The sequence below is a fragment of the Astyanax mexicanus genome, chromosome 21 (assembly GCF_023375975.1).
Source record: "Astyanax mexicanus isolate ESR-SI-001 chromosome 21, AstMex3_surface, whole genome shotgun sequence".
Classification (NCBI taxonomy): domain Eukaryota; kingdom Metazoa; phylum Chordata; class Actinopteri; order Characiformes; family Acestrorhamphidae; genus Astyanax; species Astyanax mexicanus.
This window is the reverse complement of record NC_064428.1, coordinates 25,080,176-25,104,385: the sequence shown is the minus strand read 5'-3', so window position 1 is coordinate 25,104,385 and position 24,210 is coordinate 25,080,176. Positions and strand designations below refer to the sequence as shown.

The 24,210-nt window shown below is 39.8% G+C and overlaps 1 protein-coding gene and 1 long non-coding RNA gene across 3 annotated transcripts in view; one reads left to right on the top strand and one right to left on the bottom strand.

The window, feature by feature from the left end:
* Nucleotides 1-24,210, bottom strand: part of neurl1aa (neuralized E3 ubiquitin protein ligase 1Aa) — a 145,458-nt gene that overhangs the window by 107,181 nt on the left and 14,067 nt on the right. The window lies entirely within an intron of this gene.
* LOC125785831 (uncharacterized) lies at nucleotides 5,541-14,124 on the top strand. Of its 2 annotated transcripts, none has more exons than XR_007428178.1 (3): nucleotides 5,541-5,642; nucleotides 9,635-9,709; nucleotides 13,707-14,124. It is a non-coding gene; the product is annotated as an uncharacterized LOC125785831 (long non-coding RNA). The 2 variants fall into 2 exon arrangements; XR_007428177.1 differs by having other exon boundaries at nucleotides 5,542-5,642; nucleotides 9,635-9,720; nucleotides 13,696-14,124.

Below are 24,210 nucleotides of genomic sequence, written 5' to 3'. Positions count from 1 at the left end.
AAGTATTGTAAGACCTACGATATGCCTTGCATTTAATTTGTGGAAAAGTGGTCAATGACCAAAGCGACCAATTACGCAACCAAAAACATGCACTGGCAAAGGTTGATTAAAGCGATAGTTCGGAGAAAAGGCTCGTTTGACCAATTTCCACCTCGGTTTGCAGCAAGTTACACACCAGTACATGATACAGGAGCTAGAATCAGGTACCATGACTTCCCACATGACTTGCCACAACCCATAGAAGTTAAAGAAAGCTGCACTGATCTTTGGGATATGCGTTAGAGGCCTTTTGCTTTGCATATAAGTGTCACTTGTCTGTTTGCATGGTCAATTCTAGCCAGACATTGTCGGTCACGATCATCAGAGTAGCTTCTTACCACCAGGCAAGGGAGGCAACTGTTTCTGAGGGCTGACAAACTTTAAATTGCAGCAGTGTCTGTAGTGAAAATTTGCCATTGAATCTTGTTACTATTATGAGTATCATACACTGAGGCCTTGTATGTACTATAATGTACCATCTCTCCTTAGGATCATCATTTAAATTCCTACACTCTAAAAAACAGAGGTACGTTGAGTACGTTTTTGTACTCAAAGGTACACTCTTCATAATTGTACCCTCGAAAGTACAATATTGGTCATTACAGGGTCAGATTTGTTCCCTCTGAAGTACAAAGTCATTCCTAACAGCAATAAGTACAGATTTGTACCATTTAACCAGACAAAATGTACATTCAGTATTCTGTATCACTGTACTAATAAACAATGTATATTTTAATTGCACATTTTTTATTTGAAAGCCAGACAATTTTGGATCATCAAGTTCTTGACACATATTCAGTTGAAGATGATGTTTATAATTTTTATAATCTTTACTGGCACAAAAAAAAACATAGGTACAAAAAAAGGACTTTCACTAAAAGGTACTTTTTTGTACCTCAGTATAAGGTACAGCCCCAGCGACAAGCTTTGTACTGTTGTAAGTACAAATCTGTACCTATTTTATACCAACTTTATACATACACTGACAGTATACCTGCCAAAAGTATTCATTCACTCTTATAAATGAGTCAGGCTTTGGCAGCTGTCAAGAGAACAGTACTTATCTGACTGTATTCCACCAAATGTAAAGTTGGTTAAGGGGGGATTATGGTATGGGGTTGTCTTTCAGTAAAAGGTGTGCAAGTTTGGTGTGCAAGAACCTGACTGGTCTTTTCCCAATAGAACACCTTTTGGAATGAATTAGAGTGGAGCCAGGCCTTCTCATACAATATCATTGTCTGATCTCACAAGGCGCTTCTAGACGAATGGTCCAAGATTCCCAAAAACACACTCCTAAACCTTGTGGAAAGCCTTCCTAGAAAAGTTGAAGCTGTCGTGGCTGCAAAAGTTGTCCACGATCATATTAAGGAAGTGATGCTGGGTTTTTTAACATTGTGTGTATGTTCAGAGGTGCCAGGTTCGCGATTTTCCCACCAAATTGGGCTTGTTTGAAAATCCAGTTGCGTGTAAAAATGTAGAGATGGCGGGGTGCGTTTCTTTGGGCTACTTTTAAAAATGACTGTGGCGGCCAAAAAACAAAACAAAAGTAAGCCTTGGATGTTACGTTAATATGGAGGGCAGATGTGTGTAAGTTGACACTAAAATCAATCTTCCAAGATTGATTACAACAATATAAACTAGGAGAACATAACTATGGGATGTAACCCATTGCAAGGACTAACAAATACTAATAAAAACATTACCATTGCATTTTGATTTTGTTTTGACGTTTTTTAATGCAGTTCATCACAAAAAGGCAAGGCCAAAGTAAAGATTTTCTTTTTCTTTTCACAATTACCTTTTTCATTTTAGATTTGACTGTGAAATACACGTATGGAAATGAAAATGAAATGGCAAAAAGCCTTTTTAATGTAAATGTTATTTTTGTCACATATGACTTGTGCTCAAGTAAAAAAAAAATTAATTGCAAATGAAAAGAGAGCGAGAGAGAGAGAAAGAGAGAGAGAAATAAAAAGAGAAATCACAATGTAACCATAAATAATGTTAAAGGGGAGAGAAGAATGAAGAGAAATGAGTAAGTAAAAGTCGATTCTTTTTTTTTTTTGCTAATAAAGAGTTACTATCAAACGTTCTTAACTGGGATATAAAACTGTTATAAAAAAAACTAATAAAACAATAATTTAATAATATTATTAATGACTAAGATAAAAAGCAATACTGATAATAAATCCCTTATAAACAAAATACTAAGTCGTTCACTCATAGTTGTTTTGCCATGTGCTTCAAACGTGTGACACATATTTTAGGCTAGTTTAAGCTACTGAAGGCGGGTTTTAGGCTGACTTTGGGCTGGATATTTTTGTTGGACCTGGCAACCCCGCTTATGTTTGACAGCACCTCCATGCCAGTGTCACTGCAATGCTGAAAATCAGTGACCCATCACCCAAATAATACCTGCTGCTCCTGCCAGGTTCTTGCCAAAACACAACCCCATTGTAGATGTATGTTGTAACTCACTGTTCCCCAGAAAAAAAAGAACAATAGATTAAAGAAAATCACTGAAAGCTCAATATTGCCATGACATTCATGACCATGATGAGTGTATGCAAACTTCCAACCGCAAACTGTACATGAAGTCAAACTCTCAAACATTTACGTTAACACTCGACCACAATACACAACTCTCAGTATGCTTCACTGCTACTGAAAAGGCAACAAACTTCCAACCAACCCTGAGCCTGAGGTTCAATTCTCCAGATACTGTGATATTATAAATCATATACGGCACACTGTAAACGCCAGGCATCCAACATGTCTTAGCTGAAGGCTAAAATCAGGCGAAAAAAATATAAATAAAACATAAAAAACTAAAAAAAGCAATAGTGAGCGAAAACTCGGGTATCAGCTTTCCCACACAATGATTGAGATTAGACTATCTGATCTTGGTTGGGGCTGGGGGAGATGAATGTAACTGAAGTCGCCTCTGAGAGTTACAACATGTCAATGAAGCTGCCTGCCTGTCTCAGTTCTGAATCCAGATTTCCTGAGGGAGTTTTGGCACAGGAACCCGTGGTGCTTCTCCGATGTTTATTACCACTTTTCCCACGCTTATTATGGCCTTCACACTATGGTATGGAAGGTGCATTCTGGCACCTTTCATTAGAGAAATTTATAACATATAAGCAACGTTTATGAATCATCTGTCAGTTTTTGCAGGTGGCTGCAAATAAATATAAAAAAATGAATTGACAGGAGGAACCTGAGTCCGGTGCTGTGATATGAGCTTTTATTATTTGATTAGTTTAAAAAAATAAGAGCACCAGAACTCAGTTCACAACCAACATCAACAACAAAAAAAACATTGGGAGCCCTACTGTACATACGCATTGTGATGCTCATTGCTATCTTACACCCTGCCAACAGTCTATTTTCATGCCTTTTGCACGCATCATTAAAGTAGCATTGGATTTCAGGAATATATATATATATATATATATATATATATATATATATATATATATATATATATATACGCTGATGGATGTGATGATCTGGAAAATTTTAAACTTGCTTCTATCTTGGTGGAGGGAAACACAGGCATGCCATTGATCAAGTTAAACCCTGACAAAAGTCAACGGTCAGCTGTGTAAACTTATCTGAATCAAGCACAATAACACATACCATAACTTCTTTACCACAGCAAAAAAACAGAGCCTATATTAACTATAACATAAAATATACTTAATGTACAAAGCAACTATATTATTATTATTATTATTATTATTATTAGTAGTAGTAGTAGTAGTAGTAAAAAAAAGAAAAGCACTGTGACTGAACATAAATTTATTTTATTTCACCTCTCTATTGTTTAACTGAAATTCGCCTGTATATTTTTTTATATTTGGGAAAAAAAAAAAAAAAATCATCAACGCACATTGCCACCGCACTCTCGCACTCTCTCGCACTGCCCGTCAATTATTAAAAACTTTAAAACATGTGAAATACACAGATCTATAAAGCTATATGTTAGCGTTCATTTTTTTAATCACCAGGTCACATTTATTAAAATATAACATATATTAATTAATTAATTAATTAATTAAGGTCTTGTCCAGCGCTCTAAAATGCAGCATGCATGGCATGGTGAAGCGTGGCACATCACTTGGCATTGCCTTAAAAAAATAACAAAAATAAAACTAGAAAAGGAAAGTTCGATAACGAACTTTAAGTTGGCTTGGAAAAGTACGTTAATAACGTTGAAAAAGTTAAAATGGTTGCTAAGATATTTCTGTTTAAAGCGTGTGAAGAGTGGTTGCTTTGCTGTTGACTTTCAGCTAAATGTTAAAGTCCAAAAAGTTTTGGCTAACATGGTGAAAAGCTAATAATTGTCTTATAAAGTAATATAAACACTTTACTTTATATATACCTATATAAAGTAAAGTGTTGCTAAGTGGTTGCTAGGTAGTTACTAGGCAGTTGCTAATGTATTCCACATCGTTGCTCAGTGTTTGCTAATTGGTTGCTAAGCAGATTCTTACATATTCCAGGTGGTTGCTAAGCTGTTGCTAACTGGTTGCTAGGCAATTGCTAATGTATTCCACATGGTTTCCAAGTGGTTGCTAAGGTGTTGATATGGTATCCGGGTTGGTTGCTAAGGTGTTGCTAGGTGGTTGCTAAGGTGTTGCTATGGTATCCAGGGTGGTTGGTAAGGTGTTGCTAGGTGGTTGCTAGGTGGTTGCTAAGGTGTTGCTATGGTATCTGGGGTGTTGCCAAGGTGTTGCTAAGGTGTTACTAGGTGGTTGCTAGGGTGTTGATATGGTATCTGGGGTGGTTGCTAAGGTGTTGCTAGATGGTTGCTAAGGTGTTGCTATGGTATCTGGGGTGGTTGCTAAGGTGTTGCTAGGTGGTTGCTAAGGTGTTGTTATGGTATCCTGGGTGGTTGCTAAGGTGTTGCTAGGTGGTTGCTAGGCGGTTGCTAAGGTGTTGTTATGGTATCCGGGGTGGTTGCTAAGATGTTGCTAGGTGGTTGCTAAGGTGTTGCTATGGTATCCGGGGTGGTTGCTAAGGTGTTGCTAGGTGGTTGCTAAGGTGCTGCTAGGTGGTTGCTAAGGTGTTGCTATGGTATCTGGGGTGGTTGCTAAGGTGTTGCTAGGCGGTTGCTAAGGTGTTGCTAGGTGGTTGCTAAGGTGTTGCTAGGTGGTTGCTAAGGTGTTGCTATGGTATCTGTGGTGGTTGCTAAGGTGTTGCTATGGTATCCGGGTGGTTGCTAGGTGGTTGCTAACGTGTTGCTAGGCGGTTGCTAAGGTGTTGCTATGGTATCCAGGGTGGTTGCTAAGGTGTTGCTAGGCGGTTGCTAAGGTATTGCTATGGTATCCGGGTTGGTTGCTTAGGTGCTGCTAGGTGGTTGCAAGGTGGTTGCTAAGGTGTTGCTAGGCGGTTGCTAAGGTGTTGCTATGGTGTCTGGGGTGGTTCCTAAGGTGTTGCTAGGTGGTTGCTAAGGTGTTGCTATGGTATCTGGGGTGGTTGCTAAGGTGTTGCTAAGTGGTTATCCGGGGTGGTTGCTAAGGTGTTGCTAGGTGGTTGCTAAGGTGTTGCTAGGTGGTTGCTAAAGTGTTGCTATGGTATCCGGGGTGCTTGCTAAGGTGTTGCTAGGCGGTTGTTATGGTATCTGGGTTGGTTGCTAAGGTGTTGCTAGGTGGTTGCTAAGGTGTTGCTAGGTGGTTGCTAGGTGGTTGCTAAGGTGTTGCTAGATGGTTGCTAAGGTGTTGCTATGGTATCCTGGGTGGTTGCTAAGGTGTTGCTAGGTGGTTGCTAGGCGGTTGCTAAGGTGTTGCTATGGTATCCGAGGTGGTTGCTAAATGGTTACTAGGCAGTTGCTAACGTATTCCACATGGTTGCTAAGTGGTTGCTAGGCACTTGCTAATGTTTTCCAGGTGGTTGCTAAGGTGTACCTAACTGGTTGCTAGGCAGTTGCTAATTTTTCTAAAGTGGTTGCTAAGCAGTTGCTAGGCAGTTGCTAACGTTTTCCAGGTGGTTGCTAAGGTGTTGCTAACTGGTTGCTAGGCAGTTGCTAACGTATTCCACATGGTTGCTAAGTGGTTGCTAGGCAGTTGTGATCATTTCTAAAGTGGTTGCTAAGTGGTTTCTAGGCAGTTGCTAACATTTTCCAGGTGGTTGCTAAGGTGTTGCTAACTGGTTGCTAGGCAGTTGCTAACATATTCCAGATGGTTGCTGAGCGGTTGTGATCATTTCTAAAGTGGTTGCTAGGCAGTTGCTAATGTTTACCAGGTGGTTGCTAAGGTGTTGATAACTGGTTGCTAGTTTGTTGCTATCATTTCTAAAATGGTTGAAGTAGAGAAAAAGAGAGAGTGTTAAATGTAGAAGTACAGAAAAAGGGAGAGCAAGAAATAAAGAAGTAGGGAGAAAATTGCGAGAAAAAGAGAAAGAACACGCGAGAATGTGAGAAAAAGAGTGACAAGTTGAGAGAAATATTGAGCGAGAAAAAGAGAATTAGAGAAAAAGGGACATCGAGAAATAAAGAAGTAGAGAAAGAAAGGAAGTAGTAGAGAGATAGATAGAAAGAGAAAGCAAGACAGAAAAGTAGAGTGAAAGAGAAGTAGAGAAGAGCGAGAAATAAAGAAAGAGTAAGAGAGAATAGAGAAATAGAAAAGTAGCGAGAAAGAGAAATTGAGACGTAGAGAGAGAGAGTGAGAAAGAGAGAAAGAAAGAGTGAGAAATAGAGAAGTAGAGAGTAAAAGAGAGAGTGAGAAATAGAGACGTAGAGAGAGAGTGAGAAAGAGAGTGAGAAATTCAGAAGTAGAGTGAGAAAGAGAGTGAGAAATAGAGGAGTAGAGAGCAAAAGAGAGTGAGAAATAGAGAAGTAGAGAGAGAGTGAGAAAGAGAGAAAGAGAGAGTGAGAAATAAAGAAATGTAAAGAGCAAAAGAGAGAGTGAGAAATAGAGAAGTAGAGAGAAAAAGATATAGAGACAGAGCGTGAGAAATAGAAAAGTAGAGAGCAAAAGAGAGAGTGAGAAGTAGAGAGCAAAAGAGAGAGCGAGAAGTAGAGAGCAAAAGAGAGAGCGAGAAGTAGAGAGCAAAAGAGAGAGTGAGAAATAGAGAAGTAGAGAGCAAAAGAGAGTGAGAAATAGAGAAGTAGAGAGCAAAAGAGAGAGTGAGAAATAGAGACGTAGAGAGAGAGTGAGAAATAGAGAAGTAGAGAGCAAAAGAGAGAGTGAGAAATAGAGAAGTAGAGAGAGTGAGAAAGAGAGTGTGAGAAATAGAGACGTAAAGAGAGAGTGAGAAAGAAAGAGTGAGAAATAGAGAAGTAGAGAGCAAAAGAGAGTGAGAAATAGAGAAGTAGAGAGCAAAAGAGAGAGTGAGAAATAGAGACGTAGAGAGAGAGTGAGAAAGAGAGAGTGAGAAATAGAAAAGTAGAGAGCAAAAGAGAGAGTGAGAAGTAGAGAGCAAAAGAGAGAGCGAGAAGTAGAGAGCAAAAGAGAGAGTGAGAAATAGAGAAGTAGAAAGCAAAAGAGAGTGAGAAATAGAGAAGTAGAGAGCAAAAGAGAGTGTGAGAAGTAGAGAGCAAAAGAGAAAGTGAGAAATAGAGAAGCAGAGAGCAAAAGAGAGAGTGAGAAGTAGATAAGTAGAGAGCAAAAGAGAGAGTGAGAAACAGAGAAGTAGAGAGCAAAAGAGAGAGTGAAAAGTAGAGAGAGAGTGAGAGAAGTAGAGAGAGAGTGAGAAAGAGAGAGTGGTTGCTAAACAGGTAATAGGTGGTTGCAAAGCCCTGGCTGGGGTGTCCAAACTTTTGACTGATAGCTGCTCCATACAGCAGCTCCTCCATACACTCACAGTACTGGAGGAGCAGGGGAGAGAAGGGGTTCCGTGCGCAGAGCTGCTCGTGTGTGAGATGGAACTCTGGGCCCCCCATTCATTTCTATGGGAAAACTTCGTACGACAATTGTACGAAAACCGTACGTCGTATCGCTTCGCAACCTCCTATTAATTTAAAGATCTCGATAAGATCTATAAGCTCGCCGAATTTGGTGTTTGTATCTCAAAAATTGTGACCGTCACGGACGTTCAAAATTCTCCCCCATTCATTCCTATGGGGAAAAAATGCGTACGTTTACGAAGTTTTTACGAAAACCGTACGATAAATCGCTCCAAAAAGCACAAGCAACGTAATTCACTATAGGTCCTACGATCCGTGAAAGTTTCGTGATTCTACGATAAAAGCTCTAGGAGGAGTAGCGTACAGAAAAAAAGGCGTAAGAATAACTAGAAAAGGAAAGTTCGATAACGAACTTTAAGTTGGCTTGGAAAAGTACGTTAATAACGTTGAAAAAGTTAAAATGGTTGCTAAGATATTTCTGTCTAAAGCGTGTGAAGAGTGGTTGCTTTGCTGTTGACTTTCAGCTAAATGTTAAAGTCTAAAAAGTTTTGGCTAACATGGTGAAAAGCTAATAATTGTCTTATAAAGTAATATAAACACTTTACTTTATATATACCTATATAAAGTAAAGTGTTGCTAAGTGGTTGCTAGGTAGTTACTAGGCAGTTGCTAATGTATTCCACATCGTTGCTTAGTGTTTGCTAATTGGTTGCTAAGCAGATTCTTACATATTCCAGGTGGTTGCTAAGCTGTTGCTAACTGGTTGCTAGGCAATTGCTAATGTATTCCACATGGTTGTTAAGTGGTTGCTAGGCAGTTTCTAATATTTTCCAGGTGGTTGCTAAGTGGTTGCTAACTGGTTGCTATGCAGTTGCTAACATATTCCACATGGTTTCCAAGTGGTTGCTAAGGTGTTGATACGGTATCCGGGTTGGTTGCTAAGGTGTTGCTAGGTGGTTGCTAAGGTGTTGCTATGGTATCCAGGGTGGTTGGTAAGGTGTTGCTAGGTGGTTGCTAGGTGGTTGCTAAGGTGTTGCTATGGTATCCGGGGTGTTGCCAAGGTGTTGCTAGGTGGTTGCTAGGGTGTTGCTAGGCGGTTGCTAGGCGGTTGCTATGGTATCCGGGGTGGTTGCTAAGGTGTTGCTAGGTGGTTGCTAGGTGGTTGCTAAGGTGTTGCTATGCGGTTGCTAAGGTGTTGCTATGGTATCTGGGGTGGTTGCTAAGGTGTTGCTAGGTGGTTGCTAGGGTGTTGCTATGGTATCTGGGGTGGTTGCTAAGGTGTTGCTAGATGGTTGCTAAGGTGTTGCTATGGTATCCGGGGTGGTTGCTAAGGTGTTGCTAGGTGGTTGCTAAGGTGTTGTTATGGTATCCTGGGTGGTTGCTAAGGTGTTGCTAGGTGGTTGCTAGGCGGTTGCTAAGGTGTTGTTATGGCATCCGGGGTGGTTGCTAAGATGTTGCTAGGTGGTTGCTAAGGTGTTGCTATGGTATCCGGGGTGGTTGCTAAGGTGTTGCTAGGTGGTTGCTAAGGTGTTGCTAGGTGGTTGCTAAGGTGTTGCTATGGTATCTGGGGTGGTTGCTAAGGTGTTGCTAGGCGGTTGCTAAGGTGTTGCTAGGCGGTTGCTAAGGTGTTGCCAGGTGGTTGCTAAGGTGTTGCTATGGTATCCGGGTGGTTGCTAGGTGGTTGCTAACGTGTTGCTAGGCGGTTGCTAAGGTGTTGCTATGGTATCCAGGGTGGTTGCTAAGGTGTTGCTAGGCGGTTGCTATGGTATCTGGGTTGGTTGCTAAGGTGTTGCTAGGTGGTTGCTAAGGTGTTGCTAGGTGGTTGCTAGGTGGTTGCTAAGGTGTTGCTAGATGGTTGCTAAGGTGTTGCTATGGTATCCGGGGTGGTTGCTAAGGTGTTGCTAGGTGGTTGCTAGGTGGTTGCTAAGGTGTTGCTATGTTATCCTGGGTGGTTGCTAAGGTGTTGCTAGGTGGTTGCTAGGCGGTTGCTAAGGTGTTGCTATGGTATCCGAGGTGGTTGCTAAATGGTTACTAGGCAGTTCCTAACGTATTCCACATGGTTGCTAAGTGGTTGCTAGGCACTTGCTAATGTTTTCCAGGTGGTTGCTAAGGTGTATCTAACTGGTTGCTAGGCAGTTGCTAATATTTCTGAAGTGGTTGCTAAGCAGTTGCTAGGCAGTTGTTAACGTTTTCCAGGTGGTTGCTAAGGTGTTGGTAACTGGTTGCTAGGCAGTTGCTAACGTATTCCACATGGTTGCTAAGTGGTTGCTAGGCAGTTGCTAACATTTTCCAGGTGGTTGCTAAGGTGTTGCTAACTGGTTGCTAGGCAGTTGCTAACATATTCCAGACATAAAAAGAAAGAGAAAGCAAGACATAGAAAAGTAGAGTGAAAGAGAAGTAGAGAGAAGAGCGAGAAATAAAGAAAGAGTAAGAGAGAATAGAGAAATAGAAAAGTAGCGAGAAAGAGAAATTGAGACGTAGAGAGAGAGAGTGAGAAAGAGAGAAAGAAAGAGTGAGAAATAGAGAAGTAGAGAGTAAAAGAGAGAGTGAGAAATAGAGACGTAGAGAGAGAGTGAGAAAGAGAGTGAGAAATTCAGAAGTAGAGTGAGAAAGAGAGTGAGAAATAGAGAAGTAGAGAGCAAAAGAGAGTGAGAAATAGAGAAGTAGAGAGAGTGAGAAAGAGAGAGTGAGAAATAAAGAAATGTAAAGAGCAAAAGAGAGAGTGAGAAATAGAGAAGTAGAGAGAAAAAGATATAGAGACATAGAGCGTGAGAAAGAGATAAGTAGAGAGCAAAAGAGAGTGAGAAATAGAGAAGTAGAGAGCAAAAGAGAGAGTGAGAAATAGAGACGTAGAGAGAGTGAGAAATAGAGAAGTAGAGAGCAAAAGAGAGTGAGAAATAGAGAAGTAGAGAGAGTGAGAAAGAGAGTGTGAGAAATAGAGACGTAGAGAGAGAGTGAGAAAGAAAGAGTGAGAAATAGAGAAGTAGAGAGCAAAAGAGAGTGAGAAATAGAGAAGTAGAGAGCAAAAGAGAGTGAGAAATAGAGACATAGAGAGAGAGTGAGAAAGAGAGAGTGAGAAATAGAGAAGTAGAGAGCAAAAGAGAGAGTGAGAAGTAGAGAGCAAAAGAGAGAGCGAGAAGTAGATAAGTAGAGAGCAAAAGAGAGAGTGAGAAACAGAGAAGTAGAGAGCAAAAGATAGAGTGAAAAGTAGAGAGAGAGTGAGAAAGAGAGAGTGAGAGAAGTAGAGAGAGAGTGAGAAAGAGAGAGTGAGAGAAGTAGAGAGAGAGTGAGAAAGAGAGAGTGGTTGCTAAGCAGTTAATAGGTGGTTGCAAAGCGCTGGCTGGGGTGCCCGGGGTGTCCAAACTTTTGACTGATAGCTGCTCCATACAGCAGCTCCTCCATACACTCACAGTACTGGAGGAGCAGGGGAGAGAAGGGGTTCCGTGCGCAGAGCTGCTCGTGTGTGAGATGGAACTCTGGGCCCCCCATTCATTTCTATGGGAAAACTTCGTACGACAATTGTACGAAAACCGTACGTCGTATCGCTTCGCAACCTACTATTAATTTAAAGATCTTGATAAGATCTATTAGCTCGCCGAATTTGGTCTCCGTATCTCAAAAATTGTGACCGTCACGGACGTTCAAAATTCTCCCCCATTCATTCCTATGGGGAAAAAATGCGTACGTTTACGAAGTTTTTACGAAAACCGTACGATAAATCGCTCCAAAAAGCACAAGCAACGTAATTCACTATAGGTCCTACGATCCGTGAAAGTTTCGTGATTCTACGATAAAAGCTCTAGGAGGAGTAGCGTACAGAAAAAAAGGCGTAAGAATAATAATAATAATAATAAGAAGAAAACGAAGAACAATAAGTTGGCTTTTCCAAAGCCAACTTAATAATAACTAGAAAAGGAAAGTTCGATAACGAACTTTAAGTTGGCTTGGAAAAGTACGTTAATAACGTTGAAAAAGTTAAAATGGTTGCTAAGATATTTCTGTCTAAAGCGTGTGAAGAGTGGTTGCTTTGCTGTTGACTTTCAGCTAAATGTTAAAGTCCAAAAAGTTTTGGCTAACATGGTGAAAAGCTAATAATTGTCTTATAAAGTAATATAAACACTTTACTTTATATATACCTATATAAATTAAAGTGTTGCTAAGTGGTTGCTAGGTAGTTACTAGGCAGTTGCTAATGTATTCCACATCGTTGCTTAGTGTTTGCTAATTGATTGCTAAGCAGATTCTTACATATTCCAGGTGGTTGCTAAGCTGTTGCTAACTGGTTGCTAGGCAATTGCTAATGTATTCCACATGGTTGTTAAGTGGTTGCTAGGCAGTTTCTAATATTTTCCAGGTGGTTGCTAAGTGGTTGCTAACTGGTTGCTATGCAGTTGCTAACATATTCCACATGGTTTCCAAGTGTTTGCTAAGGTGTTGATATGGTATCCGGGTTGGTTGCTAAGGTGTTGCTAGGTGGTTGCTAAGGTGTTGCTATGGTATCCAGGGTGGTTGGTAAGGTGTTGCTAGGTGGTTGCTAGGTGGTTGCTAAGGTGTTGCTATGGTATCCGGGGTGTTGCCAAGGTGTTGCTAGGTGGTTGCTAGGGTGTTGCTAGGCGGTTGCTAGGCGGTTGCTATGGTATCCAGGGTGGTTGCTAAGGTGTTGCTAGGTGGTTGCTAGGTGGTTGCTAAGGTGTTGCTATGCGGTTGCTAAGGTGTTGCTATGGTATCTGGGGTGGTTGCTAAGGTGTTGCTAGGTGGTTGCTAGGGTGTTGCTATGGTATCTGGGGTGGTTGCTAAGGTGTTGCTATGGTATCCGGGGTGGTTGCTAAGGTGTTTCTAGGTGGTTGCTAAGGTGTTGTTATGGTATCCTGGGTGGTTGCTAAGGTGTTGTTAGGTGGTTGCTAGGCGGTTGCTAAGGTGTTGTTATGGTATCCGGGGTGGTTGCTAAGATGTTGCTAGGTGGTTGCTAAGGTGTTGCTATGGTATCCGGGGGGGTTGCTAAGGTGTTGGTAGGTGGTTGCTAAGGTGTTGCTAGGTGGTTGCTAAGGTGTTGCTATGGTATCTGGGGTGGTTGCTAAGGTGTTGCTAGGCGGTTGCTAAGGTGTTGCTAGGTGGTTGCTAAGGTGTTGCTAGGTGGTTGCTAAGGTGTTGCTAGGTGGTTGCTAAGGTGTTGCTATGGTATCTGTGGTGGTTGCTAAGGTGTTGCTATGGTATCCGGGTGGTTGCTAGGTGGTTGCTAACGTGTTGCTAGGCGGTTGCTAAGGTGTTGCTATGGTATCCAGGGTGGTTGCTAAGGTGTTGCTAGGCGGTTGCTAAGGTATTGCTATGGTATCCGGGGTGGTTGCTAAGGTGCTGCTAGGTGGTTGCAAGGTGGTTGCTAAGGTGTTGCTAGGCGGTTGCTAAGGTGTTGCTATGGTGTCTGGGGTGGTTCCTAAGGTGTTGCTAGGTGGTTGCTAAGGTGTTGCTATGGTATCTGGGGTGGTTGCTAAGGTGTTGCTAGGTGGTTGCTAAGGTGTTGCTAGATGGTTGCTAAGGTGTTGCTATGGTATCCAGGGTGGTTGCCAAGGTGTTGCTAGGTGGTTGCTAGGGTGTTGCTAGGCGGTTGCTAAGCGGTTGCTATGGTATCCGGGGTGGTTGCTAAGGTGTTGCTAGGTGGTTGCTAGGTGGTTGCTAAGGTGTTGCTAGGTGGTTGCTAAAGTGTTGCTATGGTATCCGGGGTGCTTGCTAAGGTGTTGCTAGGCGGTTGCTATGGTATCTGGGTTGGTTGCTAAGGTGTTGCTAGGTGGTTGCTAAGGTGTTGCTAGGTGGTTGCTAGGTGGTTGCTAAGGTGTTGCTAGATGGTTGCTAAGGTGTTGCTATGGTATCCGGGGTGGTTGCTAAGGTGTTGCTAGGTGGTTGCTAGGCGGTTGCTAAGGTGTTGCTATGGTATCCGAGGTGGTTGCTAAATGGTTACTAGGCAGTTGCTAACGTATTCCACATGGTTGCTAAGTGGTTGCTAGGCACTTGCTAATGTTTTCCAGGTGGTTGCTAAGGTGTACCTAACTGGTTGCTAGGCAGTTGCTAATTTTTCTAAAGTGGTTGCTAAGCAGTTGCTAGGCAGTTGCTAACGTTTTCCAGGTGGTTGCTAAGGTGTTGCTAACTGGTTGCTAGGCAGTTGCTAACGTATTCCACATGGTTGCTAAGTGGTTGCTAGGCAGTTGTGATCATTTCTAAAGTGGTTGCTAAGTGGTTTCTAGGCAGTTGCTAACATTTTCCAGGTGGTTGCTAAGGTGTTGCTAACTGGTTGCTAGGCAGTTGCTAACATATTCCAGATGGTTGCTGAGCGGTTGTGATCATTTCTAAAGTGGTTGCTAGGCAGTTGCTAATGTTTACCAGGTGGTTGCTAAGGTGTTGATAACTGGTTGCTAGTTTGTTGCTATCATTTCTAAAATGGTTGAAGTAGAGAAAAAGAGAGAGTGTTAAATGTAGAAGTACAGAAAAAGGGAGAGCAAGAAATAAAGAAGTAGTGAGAAAATTGCGAGAAAAAGAGAAAGAACACGCGAGAATGTGAGAAAAAGAGTGACAAGTTGAGAGAAATATTGAGCGAGAAAAAGAGAATTAGAGAAAAAGGGACATCGAGAAATAAAGAAGTAGAGAAAGAAAGAGGAAGTAGTAGAGAGATAGATAGAAAGAGAAAGCAAGACATAGAAAAGTAGAGTGAAAGAGAAGTAGAGAAGAGCGAGAAATAAAGAAAGAGTAAGAGAGAATAGAGAAATAGAAAAGTAGCGAGAAAGAGAAATTGAGACGTAGAGAGAGAGAGAGTGAGAAAGAGAGAAAGAAAGAGTGAGAAATAGAGAAGTAGAGAGTAAAAGAGAGAGTGAGAAATAGAGACGTAGAGAGAGAGTGAGAAAGAGAGTGAGAAATTCAGAAGTAGAGTGAGAAAGAGAGTGAGAAATAGAGAAGTAGAGAGCAAAAGAGAGTGAGAAATAGAGAAGTAGAGAGAGAGTGAGAAAGAGAGAAAGAGAGAGAAATAAAGAAATGTAAAGAGCAAAAGAGAGAGTGAGAAATAGAGAAGTAGAGAGAAAAAGATATAGAGACAGAGCGTGAGAAAGAGATAAGTAGAGAGCAAAAGAGAGTGAGAAATAGAGAAGTAGAGAGCAAAAGAGAGAGTGAGAAATAGAGATGTAGAGAGAGTGAGAAATAGAGAAGTAGAGAGCAAAAGAGAGAGTGAGAAATAGAGAAGTAGAGAGAGTGAGAAAGAGAGTGTGAGAAATAGAGACGTAGAGAGAGAGTGAGAAAGAAAGAGTGAGAAATAGAAAAGTAGAGAGCAAAAGAGAGTGAGAAATAGAGAAGTAGAGAGCAAAAGAGAGAGTGAGAAATAGAGACGTAGAGAGAGAGTGAGAAAGAGAGAGTGAGAAATAGAAAAGTAGAGAGCAAAAGAGAGAGTGAGAAGTAGAGAGCAAAAGAGAGAGCGAGAAGTAGAGAGCAAAAGAGAGAGTGAGAAATAGAGAAGTAGAAAGCAAAAGAGAGTGAGAAATAGAGAAGTAGAGAGCAAAAGAGAGTGTGAGAAGTAGAGAGCAAAAGAGAAAGTGAGAAATAGAGAAGCAGAGAGCAAAAGAGAGAGTGAGAAGTAGAGAAGTAGAGAGCAAAAGAGAGAGTGAGAAGTAGATAAGTAGAGAGCAAAAGAGAGAGTGAGAAACAGAGAAGTAGAGAGCAAAAGAGAGAGTGAAAAGTAGAGAGAGAGTGAGAAAGAGAGAGTGAGAGAAGTAGAGAGAGAGTGAGAAAGAGAGAGTGGTTGCTAAACAGGTAATAGGTGGTTGCAAAGCCCTGGCTGGGGTGTCCAAACTTTTGACTGATAGCTGCTCCATACAGCAGCTCCTCCATACACTCACAGTACTGGAGGAGCAGGGGAGAGAAGGGGTTCCGTGCGCAGAGCTGCTCGTGTGTGAGATGGAACTCTGGGCCCCCCATTCATTTCTATGGGAAAACTTCGTACGACAATTGTACGAAAACCGTACGTCGTATCGCTTCGCAACCTCCTATTAATTTAAAGATCTCGATAAGATCTATAAGCTCGCCGAATTTGGTGTTTGTATCTCAAAAATTGTGACCGTCACGGACGTTCAAAATTCTCCCCCATTCATTCCTATGGGGAAAAAATGCGTACGTTTACGAAGTTTTTACGAAAACCGTACGATAAATCGCTCCAAAAAGCACAAGCAACGTAATTCACTATAGGTCCTACGATCCGTGAAAGTTTCGTGATTCTACGATAAAAGCTCTAGGAGGAGTAGCGTACAGAAAAAAAGGCGTAAGAATAATAATAATAAGAAGAAAACGAAGAACAATAAGTTGGCTTTTCCAAAGCCAACTTAATAAGAAGAAAACGAAGAACAATAAGTTGGCTTTTCCAAAGCCAACTTAATAAAAAAAATAGATATAAATATAAAACTCAGTTCAGTTAAATAAACTTAAAGTGAGTAAGGATCTGTAAAGTTAATCAAATATTGTCAGATATAAAGGATAGATTGAGGTTTAGGTGTGCTGTTTCCGTGATTTGAAAGTGAAACTAATGTCAGTCAGTGTTGCAAACCCAGCTTTTACATAAACATTAAGCTTTTTACATAATCAATAAACAAGAGACACACCATACTAAAGACACAGGACACACCCCTAGATCAGTAACCAGTGTGCTATACATCGGTAAAATAGGGTCCTGGTTCTTTTTCCTTCAATTTTCTTTTTTTTTTTATTCCCAATTTATTGCAGCTGAGCCAGTTGGTCCAGCCACTTATCAGGACCCCCTCATTGTTAAAATGAAAAGTTTCTTGAGGAACTTTTAGAGGTTTTTCAATTTGAAACTGTGGAGGAATCCCGTAAGGTGCTTTGAGGAACCTTCAAGAATTTTTTTTTTTTTTTCAAAGAGAAACGTTCCTTTAAAAAGGTTCCTTTAAGCACTTTAAGCATTCTTGAAGGTTTGTTTCTCAAAGCACCTTAAGAGTTTTTTTTCCACAGTTCTTTGAACTAAAGAACTCTACTGACTATAAATTAATTTAAAGTAAGCTGTACACAGGGTCTCTGGGGGGAATTTTGTGAAAGAACTAGTGACCAGAAGTACCAGCGATCCACTGAAAGTTCTTTTGCAAATCTGTGCTCTAACCCAAGCGAAATATAACCTCTCTGTTTTTCGCTAGAACAGGTCTTCACAAGTGTCTCAGATTTGCCTGGTTCCTCTACTGGTATGTGTGGGCTTGCGGGGTGTAGGTGGATTGTGGAAATAGCAGCAGCTGGCCCAGATTTTGAATTGCGTTCAGTTGGAAAGAAAACCATTTATTTTCCTCAAATTAATCACGGTGCTCTTGCACTCCACTCCGAGAACCTTTACACCCACAAAAAAACACCAAGTCCAAGTGGTCATGGCTAAAAGGTTTCATTCCAAAGGGTTCCTGGCCAACATCAGCAGGCACAAACGTCAGCTGTGACTATTGTTATTCTTTGAAGTGCGTCTTATTGTGCTCATTATTGCAATTAATGTTGGGATTTTGCAACATCACTCCAGTCCTCATTTTGCGGTCCAATTACAGAGAAATTGCAGAGTCCTGGCTGAGGTCTGCACTGTTTACTTGTTCAGATTGTTGATGGTGTTCTTTGCGATGCATTTAAGAATTTTTTTTTTTCAGAAAGTTTGAACAGTTTATTGGGGAATATTAATATCTGGGTGACTTCTGGGCCAGCTTATACAGAATATACACTATGGGCCAGTTTGCTAGGCATGGATTAAACCTGGTCCAGAACAAGGCTTAATCCCTATTTGAAAAAACAACCCAAAATGCCCAAGCCTGTAGATATCAAATACCCCAATGTTGCTTTGGAAATGAAGGGTAACAACAGGGATTGTGTTTTTTACTTGCTCTACTCTTTAGAAAAGGCAGTACACTAGATTTCGGAACATTGCCATCATATTTTTATAGCATTTAACCATTTGTAGGGTCAGCTACTGACAAAATGCCTTTTAAACTAACTCTAGAAGAATTAAAATAAAGAGAAATTCAGAGTTCAACACTCCAGAGCTTTATATTCCTCTACCTACTGGATGCCATTGGGCGTAGGGTGACTTTAGACACAAGTATGGCTGCTTTAAACATTACATTTTGGGGACAGTCCAGTACCCAATTCAGAATGTGCGGACCAGCCATGGTTTTGCAATGTATGCAGCATGTGGTTTGGCATTGTCTTGCTAAATAAATATATTGGATGTACCAATATATCTCAGTGCAACATAGAAGTGTATTAAAACACCGAAACACTATGATAGGCCATGGCTTTTGGACTTTTCATTGTCAGTCCAAACAACAATGCACTGTGTTTCCACTGTGTTATTGTCGATTCCAGATGCCTCAGATCCCAACAAAAGTTGATGGCACTTCTGGACTTACTTAATTCTGTACAAGTCTTCTGTTTTGCGAGGTAAAGTTTGTATTTATGGTATTTGTGAATGTTACTTGGTGCTATAGGTCTTGACAAAGGCTTCACAAAGTAATCTCTTGCCCAGGTGCTTCTATCAGCTATTGTTAAATGAAGTTTGTAGATGAAGTGCCATCTAAGGGATGTGAGATTATGGGTGTTCAGCATAGGCTTGTGCCCTTGCACTTTATGCACTGAACTGCATAGACTGTATAGAAACATTCTCAAGCTAGTTCTTTGGTTGAACAGATTGAAAACGATTGTTACAAATCTTCCACCATTTATTTATGTGAACCTGCACTGAACTGTAATGATCTACTGCATGCTTGATGACTGTTGCTTCTTCTTTGCTGCTTTCCTCTAATCTCAACAGGCGACTGTTTTGTTTTTTGAACGTGAGATGGGATTACTACGCCTATGAAGCCAACGTGACTTTGTATGTGTGTGTGTCTCTGTGTGTTTACAAATGTTCAGCTGTTCAGCCATTAGTAATGTAAAAGGCTTCTTGTCATGCTGGGCCACTGTGCAAACTCTGGTGAATAATCCCCTTTTTAAAGAATTGTACACACAAAAGTGGAGCTGTTTATTCATTCTGTTTATTCTATTTGGAAAGCGCTGTAATATTGGTAAGTCAGATGAAAGCTGCATATTGTGTTTTTATTGAGGCAGGCTTTTTAGCAATGAGTCAACGTCTTTCCAGTAGGTCTCCTCCTTTCTGCAACACAATCGCTATTCCTCTACTGTCTGACACTAATTTACTACTGCTTCAGTTTCAGGGTTGATCATAATAGTGCAACTAAACTGGTTATTGTTTAGATTAGTCTCTTAAAGGTACTATATACGACTGTGTCTAAGACTAAACAATGTTCTGTAATCACCTACCCTCAAGCAATGTAATGTATAGGACACTTTAGGCCTCCCAGATATATAAGCATTTTGGATTGGAATGACAAGGGAACCAGTACACCCCAGTGGCCATTTTTAGCCAGTTAAGCACTGCAGCATGCACACGGGCTCAGTCCTAATGCTTGTTGAATTTGCAAAGCTGTAGCACAATTTAAACACAATATAGCAAATATTCCAGCATGTCTATCAATGTCAATTATAAGAAAATATAACAAGTCAGCCATAACTAACATGTAGGGAGAAATACATATTTTATGCAGCAAGTGAACAGTCAGTTCTTAAGGTTGCATAAATGCAAGGTTCTGAAAGACATGGACCAAGAGCCAAACTGTTACATATTGCCAACTGTGTCAGAATGTCTTCAAAAAGGAAAGACTATAAATGAACTAGTTACAGGGTCATGGGTGTGCAAGGTTTGTTGATGGAATCCAATCCAATCTAAGGAGGCTCCACCTCACAATGTACAAGACTAATGGAACCATGGTCTAGTTTATCAGCATGAGTGCAATAAATACAAAGCAATCGGTTTCAATCGGTTTTCGTTCATTTATTTATAGTGCGTCTTATAATACGGTGCGCCTAACAGTCCGTAAAATATGGTAATCATTGATTATTAACCAAACAGAACCTCAAAAAAGCCATCAGGAAGGCTAGGCTAATTTGTTTTCCTATGGCTGTGTAACGACCACTGTTTGGCCAGTAAATGAGTCTCAAACCAGTACTGCTTTCCACTCAGTTTATTCTAAAACAGATGATTGCAATGCACGGCTGCAGGTATAGCACACTGAGGTTGTGAAAAATAAAATAAGAAGAAATTAGCTTAATTCACATTTTACTATTGAAAGCAGGAGTTAAATAACGCGTCTACACTAAAACTCGATAAAGTTAACATTTCTTATTAAAACTATATAATGAATATTGCACTAGATATTTTTATAAAGTTATAGAACAATGTTTTTTTAACTAGATATAGATTAAAAAATAGATATTTTAGAGAGGAACTGCAGCAGCTACACATCACCCATCTCAGAGCTCTCACTCGTCTAATGGAGATATGGCAGCAGCAGAGGGACAAACAGCCTGCAGAAACGTCAAAGCAAGAAATAAAAAGCTCCCAAAAATATTTTGAACCTTTTTACAAAAATTAAAAACTTTTTACACATTTTTAACCCATTTTTATAATAATAGAGTAATTTTGGTGAAACCTATTAATTATATTATCTGTCCATTCAAACTCTGTTAAAGCTGCTAACTAAGCTATGCCCAAAACACACTGTGAAGTAGACAGTACTATTTATAATGTACAGTAAACATCCATAGAGTAAACAGCTAGCGTATTTAGCTAGCGTATTACCCTGACTGCCAAAAAAAGAACAAAAATGCAGTTCTTCCACAGCACATTTGCCTATTTAGCACTCTAGTGTTGCTAACGTTGTAGCTAACAGCTGGCAAAGCCTACAGTAGCCATTAGCCACCTCAGTCAGTTAGTGACAGTTAGCTACTATTTTAAGAGGAAGTCAAATATTAACCCACTTGTGTGTGTCTCATTACAGACATGTGGCCTGAAGTCATAGGGAAATAAAAAGTCATGAGGGAAATGCTAAAGGAGAACTGCTAAACTGAGGTGATTTGGGTGTATTTAAATGACTAGCATTTCACGGCTAGTCCTGTGACTTTTTTTCATCCCATACCCTCAAGTAGTTAAGCCTTCCCCGCAATTTGAACAATAAAAACACTTCCAGACATGCTAAATATAATCTGGTGTCACTGTCATTCCTTCATCTGTCCATTAAAATTGTTTATGTGACCACCCACGTTGTGTTTTGCCTTCAAATCCCAGTAGATAGCGAGAAACCACTAGCATAGCAATTCATACAAATGGAGAGTGTGGAAGGGTTAGCAATGCAAAAGCTATGGGGTGAAGAAAACTTAATTTAATAATAAATAGATACATTTTTACCTCTTCTAAAATTGCATTCAACACTATACTGAATGTTAAACATCCAACCAAAATCATACCTTATAACTGTAACCGTATTTTTCACACTATACTATACTATGCTTACAATACTGACGCTCTGATGCTAGGTACAGCAGATGCTAGCATAGCCATGCTAAATATACATTGGAGACCAATGTATGCACAATTATACATGTTTACATGCCCTGTACATTTAAATCTAACGTTCAGTTAGATTCAGTTTATACATGCACAAAAAAAATATTAGCTAATAAAAATTAGAAATGGGAAGTGCGTGAACTTGGAAAACTGCATGAATAATGCTGCAAAATTTAAACGATTGCAATGGTGCTCCTGTTTAAAGCCAAAAATCATCCACTGTTAAAAACAAACAAACATAACACATACAGATTTATCACTCCAAAAAGCACAAGCTACCAAAATGGGTTCAGTTCTGACGATCTGGCAAAGAAATTGTGGTCTTATCTCAAAAATTGTGGGACACAAAAATTATTAAACTTTTTTTTCTTTATAATAATAATAATAATAATAATAATAATAATAATAATAATAATAATAATAGAGTCGAAAAACACTAGGGTATTTCCATATTCTTCCACAGGTTACTGCAAGCAATAGCTTCCTTATACAGTTTAACAACAGTTGTATGAGGAAGTCATGAGGAATAATCATGTTTATTTGCATCTTTTGGTCATAGGCATGAGGCCAGGCACTATAGGGAAATACCGTTCTGGCAGAAATAAAGGAGAACTGTCAAAATAGAATAATTGGTGTATTCAAATCAGCTTTTAACTGCCATTCTCATGATTATATGTAGGGATGCAGGTTAAACAGATTTACTATCACATTTTGATGCATATTGATGATGACATTTTGACTGGATTCACCATTAAATGCTGACAAATGATTATCAAATCAGTTGTGCCAATCTCCAAAGTCTTTAGCTATCTAGAAAATACGTAAATCTCAAAAATACTCAATTTCTAAATTGATCAATGCATGTGTATCTTTGGGAAAAAAACATACTATACCCAACCAAAGACTGCTGTAGTCCCCATTTAAAAATATAAAAATATACAGAATGATGTGCAGTTTCCCAAGGATTAAGCCAAGTATTGGTCTTCACAGTATTTTGTATGTAGAATTTCCAATGGAGGGAAAATTTAGTCTAGGACTAATTCCTTAAGTTTGTAAATAACCATTTTAAATGAAGACACTATGCTACTTTAAGTTACTGTAAGACATGCAAATGCACATGCACACAGTTTATACAGCCCCTGTAGACATAAAGCTCTGGATAAAAATTATGAGTTTCCGTGATCACCCGCCAAACCAAGCTAAACTGCTTCAATTCTTGCACCAGGAGTGGCATAATGTTATCCAAAAGCAGTGTGCAAGACTGGTGGAGAAGAACATGCCAAGATGCATGAAAACTGTGATTAAAAACCAGGGTTGTTCCACCAAATATTGATTTCTGAACTCCTAAAACTTTATAAATATGAAGTATTCTTTGCATTATTTGAGGTCTGAAAGCTCTGCATCTTTTTTGTTATTTCAGCCATTTCTCATTTTCTGCAAATAAATGGTCTAAATTACATTATTTTTATTTGGAATTTGTGAGAAATGTTGGCTGTAGTTTATAGAATAAAACAACAATGTTCATTTTACTCAAACACATACCTATAAATTCGCAGATACTCTTGATTGGGCTACAGGAGCATAAAGTATCCCAGCATTGATCTGTGATGGGAGCAGTGGAAATGTGTTCTCTGTAATGATGGTCCTCCATTTAATATCTTTGGGATGAGTAGGGGATAATGTTGGGTAGTGATCATACAACATTCTGACCTTATTAACACTTTAATGACCACTGAATACAATCAAATCTTCAGGACAGTGCTCCGAAATCTTTATCTGGACAGGAGAAACAGTAAATCTAACAAAAGCAGGAAAAACAAATTTTTATAAATTTCAGAAGAAACAATGAATGGGTAGATGTCTCAGTACTTTTGAAAATACTATATTAATGCACATTTCTACTTAAGTTTGGCTTTTATTTCCAGCGACTGGGCTTATTTCTTTATGTAATATAAGAAAAAGGGCTCATTCAGGTGAGTGAGTAGACAGGCTTTTTAATAATAAATCTTTCTATGTGCTTTATAGTCCAGCGGGTTTATTCAGCTCACTTGTGAAGGAGAGCAAAACTCATCCTTTTTATTTCTGGATTTGAACTCCAGGCTGGTTGTGAGGTAACAGCATTTACCCACAGCAAGTGGACGGATTGCATCATTGCATAATAGGCAATCAGCGAACCATCTAACAAAAGACTGGAGTTAGACTGTGTGTCTGCAGAGCCCAGCAGACATGATAAAATCTGATTTGAAGTAGCTGGATATTCTTTTATATCTTTCTTTTTCATACTAGTGAACACATACAATCCTTATTATCCAGTGTTATATTTGGTTCTGTGGTTTGGTTAGAGATCTGTGATGTAAAATGATGCTGTATTACACTCACTGACAAAAAAGGGATACACATCCTGGAACTCTGCAAAACTTGGCATGTAGTTACCATGTCTCAGGCAGATATAAAAATGATTACAGGTGTTTTCTGATTAGGTATATTTCTGATATGCACTATAAGGTGCCCTGTACTATATCTGATATGTACTATAAGGCGCACATCATTAACATTTTCTGGTCTATTAACATACACAAGGCCCACCAGGTAATAAGAGGCACTATGGGACACTAGTAAGGAACAGGGGTGTCGCCATGTTTTCTTTCCAATTCAGCAGTTCTTGCTGCTGGGTGGTGAGACCTGTAAAGCTAAGCTAAGTTTAGTAAACAAAACTGTTATTCGTAAAAAAAAAACATTTTCTTTTGAAGTGAAACGAGTGCTGGATATTAATCTACACAGATTTTTCTCCTAAAAACTGTTCATTTGGGTGAGTAAAGTGCTTTCGTTTATTTACAGTAAAATTAGATTT